This window comes from Podarcis filfolensis, assembly GCF_964270895.1.
Source record: "Podarcis filfolensis genome assembly, chromosome: 9".
Lineage (NCBI taxonomy): Eukaryota > Metazoa > Chordata > Lepidosauria > Squamata > Lacertidae > Podarcis > Podarcis filfolensis.
This window is the reverse complement of record NC_139610.1, coordinates 6,625,135-6,635,518: the sequence shown is the minus strand read 5'-3', so window position 1 is coordinate 6,635,518 and position 10,384 is coordinate 6,625,135. Positions and strand designations below refer to the sequence as shown.

The window sequence follows — 10,384 nt, the reverse complement described above, 5'->3', positions numbered from 1 at the left end:
TTTATGTCTCTTCCTCTTAGTTTCATTGTCAATTTTGCCATTTCAGCATATTCCATTGTTTTGGTTGGGACACCTTCTTCTTTCCAATGTTGTGCTAATAATGTCCATGCAGCCATAGTTGCATACATGAATAAATTATTTTGTGATTTGGTAAATCCACGCATATAATACCTATTAAGAAAGCTTCTGGTTTTTTAACAAAGGTTATTTTAAACATCTTCAATTCATTATAAATCATTTCCCAATCTTTCTTAATGGTTTTACATTCCCACCGCATATGAAAAAAATGTCCCTTCTGTAGTTTTGCATTTCCAACGCTCGCTTTCCTTAGATTTATACATTTTTGCTAATTTAACAGGAGTTAAGTACCATCTATACATCATTTTCATGCAATTTTCTTGGATCACAACTTCCATAGTTTTTCCCATTCCATAGTTTTTCCCATTCTACCATCTGCATATAATGTCCCACATCTTGTGCCCATTTAATCATGACAGATTTACCCTCTTCATCTTTCGTTTCCCATTGTACATTTTCAAGATTAGTTTTGTGACATTTTCTATTATTTCTCTCTGAAAGGTTGAAATTTCATACGAAAAGCCTGTCTTTTTCTCATTCTTAAATATTTCATTTAACTGAAAGTATTGTAACCAATCTGTTACATTCTCTCTAATTTCGTTAAATTTTTCCATTTTAATTTATTTTCTGATTCTATTAACAATTCTCTGTATGTAACCCATTTTGTGTCCATATTTAATTTCCCCCCTGATATTGCCTCCAAGGAAGAAAGCCACCATGGTGTTTTTTGTTCTAGTAATCCTTTGCACTTCTCCCAAACTTTAAAAATCACTTTCCTTATAATGTGATTTCGGAAAGTTTGATGTACTCTTGCCTTTTCATACCACAGGTACGCGTGCCAGCCAAATCTATTGTCATATCCTTCCAGTTGATTTCACTTCTGGTCATCTTGCTCACTGTTCACAGATAACCCTACGTATGTAACTTCTGGTTATGTACAATTTTGTAGACTGCTTTCCCACAAGCGGAGTTTTAACAAATCAATTAAGTGGTTGCTGAAATAATCCAATAAAAGAACGTGTAAAATCTCAACACTGAGTCTAGCAAGCCAGCAGCATTCATTTTTATTTACTGACTCTCTTATTTCTAGATGGCCTTTCAGCCCCAACAACTCCCAAAGGTAGTTGAAACAATAAGTAAAGGGACCCCTGACCATTAGGTTCAGTCGTGGCCGACTCTGGGGTTGCGGCGCTCATCTCGCTTTATTGGCCGAGGGAGACGGTGTACAGCTTCTGGGTCATGTGGCCAGCATGATGAAGCCGCTTCTGGCGAACCAGAGCAGCACACACAAACACCGTTTACCTTCCCGCCAGAGTGGTACCTATTTATCTACTTGCACTTGACGTGCTTTCGAACTGCTAGGTTGGCAGGAGCAGGGACCGAGCAACAGGAGCTCACCCCGTCGCGGGGATTCGAACCACCAACCTTCTGATCGGCAAGTCCTAGGCTCTGGTTTAACCCACAGCGCCACCTATCCCGTACGGAAGGTCAAGCACACGGAATCGCTACTCACTATTTGCTGGACGCAGGTGGGATTGCAAAACCTGTTGCTATGTAAATATGTTACCGCAGGTGTAATTTAGAGCTGTTCATCGGCTTAGTTGAGAAGGATAAAAAGCCAAGCAGTGCCCGCGGGTTTCAAACTGCTGTCTGTGGACAATTGCAGGACCCAAGCTACGCGTTGGTTGATAGAACCTACAAATCGCCAAAAAAGAAATGCTGTAAACCCACACCCAAATAAGTCTTTTATAACACAACAGCAGGAGCAAACTGTGTCAGAGTTAGCCAGACAGCCAAGGTTAATTCTCATTCACTCTTATTTCCAATGTTCAGAGGGCAAGTGGCAAAGTTCACACAGGATGGGAAACACCAACAGGCTTGGGAGAAGCCCAAGATTTGCAGAAGTTCGGACAGATGGGGGGGGGAATGCCTTAAGGAGGGGACCCCAAAAATACAGCTGGATGAGCATACCCAATGGCCACAAAATGCTGAGCTTGATCTACACATGCGGTGGTAGGGGGTGTTGAAGATTCATTCCCTGTGTCTGTAGTCATGGGATTGTTGTCTATCACGTGACTGTATGTTTTGACTCCACAGAGTGGGAAGTGATGGAGACAGGATGTTTGTGTTACTGTGTTCCGTGAAGTGGGACTATTTGTTCTTTTTCTCTTTTCTGTCTGATGCTAGAGAGAGAGGGAGCCATGTTGCAGTGCTCCGTGTGTGTTTATATGTAAATAAAGTAGATTAGCCAAAATGCTGAGTTGCTGAGGTCTGTTATGCAACTGCGCTAACTCTGCGGATCCCTAAGTATGCTGGTGTCGGTTGGCATCAGTCGCTGTGATATTCGGGCATGTGTCTCTGCCAGGGTCCTACTCGTGTGTAGGCTGAACTCCTGACAGGGGGCTCTGTAGAGGGGGTGCCCCATGTCAGGCTGCAGATGAGCAGAAACGGGACAAATTCATGGTGGATCAAGCTATCGGCAACTAGCCAAGGTGTCTCTGCTCTGTCTCCATAGTTGCTTCCCAATACCAATTGCTGGAAGCCCCAGGAGCGGGGAGAGTTGCTCTTGTGCTCTGGTCATGCTTGCAAGATTCACATAATGGGCATCTGTTTGGCCCCTGTGAGAAGAGGATGCTGGACTAGATGGGCCACTGATTCAGAGAGCCAGTGTGGTGTAGTGGTTAAGAGCGGTAGACTTGTAATCTGGTGAACCAGGTTCGATTCCCCGCTCCTCCACATGCAGCTGCTGGGTGACCTTGGGCTACTCACACTTCTCTGAAGTCTCTCAGCCCCACTCACCTCACAGAGTGTTTATTGTAGGAGAGGAAGGGAAAAGGAGATTGTTAGCCACTTTGAGACTCCTTAGGGTAGTGATAAAGAGGAATATCAAATCCAAACTCTTCTTCTTCAGCAGGTCTGTTCTTGAGTTCTTATGTTTGAATGATTTTAAACCAGGCATAGGCAACCTTCGGCCCTCCAGATGTTTTGGACTACAATTCCCATCCCTGACCACTGGTCCTGCTAGCTAGGGATCATGGGAGTTGTAGGCCAAAACATCTGGAGGGCCAAAGGTTGCCTATGCCTGGTTTAAACCATGAACAGACTGCTCTTTTCCGGTACAGTAGTACCTTGGGTTAAGTACTTAATTCGTTCTGGAGGTCTATTCTTAACCTGAAACTGTTCTTAACCTGAGGTACCACTTTAGCTAATGGGCCTCCCGCTGCCGGGGCCCAATTTCAGTTCTCATCCTGAAGCAAAGTTCTTAACCTGAAGCACTATTTCTGGGTTAGCGGAGTCTGTAACCTGAAGCGTATGTAACTGTATAGTGGTACCTCGGGATAAGTACTTAATTCGTTCCGGAGGTCCGTTCTTAACCTGAAACTGTTCTTAACCTGAAGCACCACTTTAGCTAATGGGGCCTCCTGCTGCCGCCGCGCCGCTGGAGCCCGATTTCTGTTCTCATCCTGAAGCAAAGTTCTTAACCTGAAGCATTATTTCTGGGTTTGCGGAGTCTGTAACCTGAAGCATATGTAAGCTGAAGCGTATGCAACCTGAGGTACCACTGTACTTCTTTCTTTTTCTTGTGTGAAATATTTGAAGACTCCTATTCAAATGAGGCTTCTTCATGTCAGGCAGCAGGTGTCGCCCTTGGACAATAATGAATGTAGCTCTACTTTCAGCAGCAAAGGCACAATTCAAAGAACTGCACTGGCTTTGTGAATATTCCAGGTCCTGACAATGGTTTGTGGAAACGGGGAGTGCCCACGTCCCACAAGAAAAAAACCTTGAAGCTTACAACCCTCCCTTATTAATTATTTCATTTATATGCCACCTTTTTCTCCAAGTGGGTTCTCCCCCTCATTTAATCCCTGCAACAACCCTGTGAGGTAGGTCGGGCTGAGGGACAGTGACCGGCTCTCCAGGTCGCCCAGTGAGCTTCAAGGCCGAGGGGGGATTGCAGCCCTGGTCTCCCGGGTCACATTCTGACACTGCAACCTCCACATCGCAGTGCCTTTGAAGGATGCTCAGCCAAAGGCACCTTCAGAGCTTCCCACTTAATGGAGCAGATGAGGACATTAGAGGCCTGGCCAGAGGATATGGACCCATTCCTCAGATGCCTGAACAAGGCTAGCATTGGATCGGTCAATGTGATTGCTGCATTGCAGGGGGTTGGTCTAGATGACCCTTGGGTCCCCTCCACCTGCAATTCTATGAATGTGGTAGCATTGCTGGACTGAAATTGCCAAGGGGCACTGAGCCCATTGTGCAAAGCTGCTTCTTGCCCCCACCCCTTGGGCAGGGACATGCTGTCTGTTAGGGCCAGCACAATCTGCAAACCTTACCTTCAACTCCCCACCCCCTGCTTTTGAAAGAAAAAGACAAAGATCAATTGCCAACTGGGGGTGTGACTTGGACTGCGACCCAGGCCACAGACCCATCTGACATGAGTTCAGCCATAGTGCATCCCCACTCACCCTCGGCCTGCCTAGTTCTTTTTTCTTTTTCCAATTTTTTTATTGATTTTCCAAATTTATAACAAACAACAACAACATTACTTACAATATAACAAACAAACAAACAAACATACATACAAACATTTATCCTAACTATTATAATCTCACTTATGTTACCATTGTTAGATGACTTCCTCAAATCCCTCTAGCTGAGTTTCCATAGGAGTCCATAGGAGTATTGTAAGTCAATACTAATTTCTAATAAAATTAACCTAATCAATTAACATCTTTATTTCTTATCATATTCACATATATCCATAATGTTATGCAATTTAAAACATTTAACTCCTAAGCCAAGTACACAAATAGTTCTACTTATATTATCTTAGAATATTTTACTAAATAATCCTTAAATTTCTTCCATTCTTCTTGGTACTCCTCTTCCTTCTGTTCACAGATTCTTCTGGTCAGGTTGGCCAGCTCCAAAAAGTCCATCATCTTCATCTGCCATTCCTCCACTGTTGGAATTTCCAATATTTGGCTAACAAAATTCTTGCTGCAGTTGTGGCATACAAAAACAGTCTAACATCTTTCTTGGGCAATTCCAAACCTGTCATTCCAAGTAGAAAGGCTTCTGGTTTTTTAATAAAAGTATATCTGAACATCTTTTTCAACTCATTATAAATCTTTTCCCAGAAGTCTTTCACCTTGGGACACTCCCACCACATATGGAAAAAGGTAACACAAACCAGCTGCTCTGACCCACTTAGCTTGCAAGTCTGTTGTTCTTAGGTAAAGGTAAAGGGACCCCTGACCATTAGGTCCAGTTGTGGCCGACTCTGGGGTTGCGGCGCTCATCTCGCTTTATTGGCCGAGGGAGCCAGTGTACAGCTTCCGGGTCATGTGGCCAGCATGACTAAGCCGCTTCTGGCGAACCAGAGCAGCGCACGGAAACGCCGTTTACCTTCCCGCCGGAGCGGTACCTATTTATCTACTTGCACTTTGACGTGCTTTCGAACTGCTAGGTTGGCAGGAGCAGGGACCGAGCAATGGGAGCTCACCCCGTCACGGGGATTCGAACTGCCGACCTTCTGATCGACAAGTCCTAGGCTCTGTGGTTTAACCCACAGCGCCAACTAATTTTGTAACCTTGCAGTCTCTGGTTAGTAGTTTCCTGCTATTGTCAAAAGTACTGTGCTCCAGAGGGAGGCGGTCAAGGCAGCAAGCAAACACAGCACCTGCTCGAGCCACTTTCAGAGGAGCCAAGCACCCACCCCTAGCTAAAGCCTGACCTTCGGTCCAGTAGCCAAGGCAGCTCAGGCTTCCTAGGTGTGATTTAAAGCAGGGCTTGGACTTAAATCAAAGCAGGTCTGGGACAAGGAGGGAGGGAGGGAGGGAGGGAGAGCTAAGGAACAGTCACTCCCCAGCCCATGGGTAGACAAACTAAGGCCCAGGGGCCGGATCCAGCCCAATCACCTTCTCAATCCGGCCCACGGATGGTCTGGGAATCAGCATGTTTTTACATGAGTAGAATGTGCCCTTTTATTTAAAATGCATCTCTGGGTTATTTGTGGGGCACAGGAATTCGTTCACCCCCCTCCCAAATATAGCCCAGCCCCCCACAAGGTCTGAGGGACAGTGGACCGGACCCCTGCTGAAAAAGTTTGCTGACCCCTCCCGCAGCCCATTGCCTCACCCTCTTTCAGTTTCCCTTGTCTTGGCCTCCTGTGTTGAAATATCTGGGTGAGCAGAGATGGCTTGCAGAGAACACAGCACCCTGGGCTAATAATAGCGGCCCTGCAGAGCTTGGTGTGAAGGGAGTTTGCTTGCAAGGAAGCCATAATACCTTGGAGTTGTACCCTACTGCGGAATGATTAGCTGCTTCCAAGTGGAAGGCTGGCTTTTAAGATAAGAGGTCTTTTGCGAGGGGAACTCCTTCAGCGTCTCCTAATCCAAGACTAGGAATTATGGGGTGGGATGAAAGAAATCAGACCTTGAATTGTGCCCCAGGAAGAACAGTGGCTCATCTCAGTTTCTTCATTCAGCAAAGGCAGTGGGAAATAATCAAGGCCACCCCAAGACATTTTGACGGCACCCCTGCTTCCGCCAATTCAATATATGGGAGCTGGGGATGGAGGCGAGAATTTGTTTCATAAAATCACAGAATGGTAGAGTTGGAAGGGACACCCCAAGAGTCAAATACTCCAACCCCTACAATGCAGGTAAAGGTAAAGGGACCCCTGACCATTAGGTCCAGTCGTGGCCGACTCTGGGGTTGTGACGCTCATCTCGCTTTATTGGCCGAGGGAGCCGACGTACAGCTTCCAGGTCATGTGGCCAGCATGACTAAGCCGCTTCTGGCGAACCAGAGCAGCGCAGGGAAACGCTGTTTACCTTCCCGCTGGAGCGGTACCTATTTATCTACTTGTGCTTTCGAACTGCTAGGTTGGCAGCAGCTGGGACCGAACTACGGGAGCTCACCCCGTCACAGGGATTCGAACCGTCGACCTTCTGATCAGCAAGTCCTAGGCTCTGTGGTTTAACCCACAGCGCCACCCATCGCAACTGAAAGCATCCCTAACAGATGGGATCTATGAGAGTTACACTCTCCCCAAAAGTATGCAAACTGAAACACAGCCATCCTTGAAGACTGGCACTTCTCTGTATGTTGCGATGCAGTTCTCTAACTGGTGTCTACAAAAATCCATACATTTGAGCGAGGCATGCACAGGAACAAAGACAGGAGTGGAAAGAGAATCCAAAATGCATGGCATTCAGGAAAACAGCTTGCAAAGATGTGTGCATGAGTCAAGTGCCATACGAATGGCCTCAGGGATTCATCAAGAACACCACCAAGCCTGAAGGGGGGGGCATCTGTCCTGTAAGGGGAAAGGGACAAATTTGTTAATTTCAGTTTCCCTTCCCCCCAATCCAAAATCCAGTTATCTACCTTTCTACAGCAGTTTGCCAATTTTTCTCTGAAGTACAGTGGTACCTTGAGTTACATACGCTTCAGGTTACATACGCTTCAGGTTACAGACTCCGCTAACCCAGAAATAGTACCTTGGGTTAAGAACTTTGCTTCAGGATGAGAACAGAAATCGTGCTCCAGCGGCATGGCGGCAGCAGGAGGCCCCATTAGCTAAAGTGGTGCTTCAGGTAAAGAATAGTTTCAGGTTAAGAACGGACCTCCGGAATGAATTAAGTACTTAACCCGAGGTACCACTGTACTCACAAAATTTCATCAGCATTTTAGTGCCAATTTCTCCCAATAAACGTATTTTCTTTGTATGCACTCTTGAGCAATGCACATTTTTGCAAGCACTTTCACTTAACATAATGCATTTTTGTATGCTATTTTCATCAGTATAGGCGTGTTTTTAATGCACACTTTTCTGCAATACACGCACGCAACATTCGGCTGGATTCCTTGCAGGATTCAGAGAAGTCAGGTTTCATTTTGGCACTCTGCTTTGAGAAATATGAACCAAGAAATTCCTAATGAAAATGCAAACCGGACATAGGCTCCCCTTTCCTTTTCACACGATGTACCTAACATAGGGGGAAAAAAGTTTGTTTTTTAATGTATAAATTCTGGAATTTATTTTGAACTCAGAGAGAAATGGATTACAAGCTTACCTGCCCGGTTGATATGTTTTGGATATGGCTCAGGACCACAACACCTCAAGGACCACCTGTCCCCATAAAAACTGCCCTCAATTCCGCACTTATCATTTGGGGCCCTTCTTCACATGCCTCTCCATGTGAAGTTCGGAGGGTGGCAACATGAGAACCGGCCTTTTCCACAATAGCTCCCCATTTGTGGATTGCTCTCCTTTAGGTGCCAGGTGAAAATGTTCGTCTTCAACCAGGCCTTGAGGTGATTAATATTCTACAGCCTTTTAAATGTGCTTGTGGGATGTTGTTGTTGTTTATTCGTTTAGTCATGTCCGACTCTTCGTGACCCCATGGACCAGAGCACGCCAGGCACTCCTGTCTTCCACTGCCTCCCGCAGTTTGGTCAAACTCATGCTAGTAACTTTGAGAACACTGTCCAACCATCTTGTCCTCTGTCATCCCCTTCTCCTTGTGCCCTCCATCTTTCCCAACATCAGGGTCTTCTCCAGGGAGTCTTCTCTTCTCATGAGGTAGCCAAAGTATTGGAGCCTCGGCTTCATGATCTGTCCTTCCAGTGAGCACTCAGGGCTGATTTCCTTCAGAATGGAGAGGTTTGATCTTCTTGCAGTCCATGGGACTCTCAAGAGACTCCTCCAGAACCATAATTCAAAAGCATCAATTCTTCGGCAATCAGCCTTCTTTATGGTCCAGCTCTCACTTCCATACATCACTACTGGGAAAACCATAGCTATACGGACCTTTGTTGGCAAGGTGATGTCTCTACTTTTTAAGATGCTGTCTAGGTTTGTCATTGCTTTTCTCCCAAGAAACAGGCGTTTTTTAATTTCGTGGCTGCTAGGGGAGTTAATTGCTTTCTTGTTTTCGTTTTAACTATTTATTTGTGTGTTTATCTTGTGTTTTTATATTGTGAACCACCCTGAGATCTTTTGGTGAGGGGCAGTATATAAATCTTATCTATCTATCTACAGTATCTTTCTATCATCTATCTATCTATATCTATATCTATATCTATCTATCTATCTATCTATCTATCTATCTATCTATCTATCATCTATCTGTCTGTCTATCTATCTAATCTGTTTGTTTCTTTGAAACTGCATTTTTTTCTTTCCTTTTTATGTTTTTAAAATTATTATTCAGTGAAGATTTTTCCTTCTTTTAATGCAAACAGGAGCAAATTTCCCTCCCCTCCCTACATCCTGAGCCAGAAAATTGGCCCTTCAAATCCTTCCATGTCTCTCCAAGGTTTCAGGCTGTGGACTTTCCTGCCACATGGCAACCGAGCCTTTTCAGCGGAGAGACCGGGAATCAAACCTGGTTCCTGCTGTGTGCAACACACAGGGCTTGGCCACTAAGCAGTGGTCCCTATGTGATGCAGAAGCGTCAGGGAGCATAGCCAAGGGCCATTCCTGGCACACACCCACCACCTCTCTCCCAGTGAGTTTGAAGACATGCATTTCCCCTTCACACTTCGCAGCACACACAGTGAGCACACAAGACGGACAGCTGCCATGTCAAGGCAAATTGGCAAGCAGTATTGGGGAAGACAGGAAGGCCATTGCCAGGTTGAAGAAATCTCAGCTGATTCATCAAATGAGTGTTTAATCATTTGACACACATATATTTACGTATGACTAAAAGCAAGAGGCTTTTTTGTGGGGGATGGATGGATGGAAAGACGCTATTTTGTTGGTTTGCAGATGGTGCCAAGATGGAGCCATTTTCAGATATCTGAAGGGCTGTCACCTGGAATCATAGAATTGTAGAGTTGGAAGGGACCCCAAGAGTCCTCAGGAATCAGATGGAAGGTGGAGCCAGCTTGTTTTCTGCCGATCCAGAGGAACTGAACCAGCGGATTCAGATGACAAGAAATGATTGAGACTCGGACCACGCATTGGGAAGAACTTTCTATCAGTAAGAGCTGTTTGACAGCGGAATGGACTCCCTTGCAAGGTGGACTCTCATTTGTTGGAGGTTTCCGAGCAGAGGCTGGATGCCCATCCGGCATGGATGCTTCAGTTGTGATTCCTGCATTGCAGGGGTTGGAGCTCTACGATTCTGCTGTCTTACGGTGTGCGTGTGGGTTCTTTAGGTAGCAAGTGTGAGAATGTTCAGGGATGCAGGAGAGGATATATTGTTTGATTATAGCCTTTCCAACTTGTGTAAACAAGTTCACAATTTAGCAGAGTAACATTCCCCTTTTTAAAACTCAC

At 45.4% G+C, this 10,384-nt stretch overlaps 1 protein-coding gene across 1 annotated transcript in view; it reads right to left on the bottom strand.

The window, feature by feature from the left end:
• LOC310770178 (zona pellucida sperm-binding protein 3-like) overlaps positions 1-10,384 on the bottom strand; it is a 141,737-nt gene that overhangs the window by 72,533 nt on the left and 58,820 nt on the right. The window lies entirely within an intron of this gene.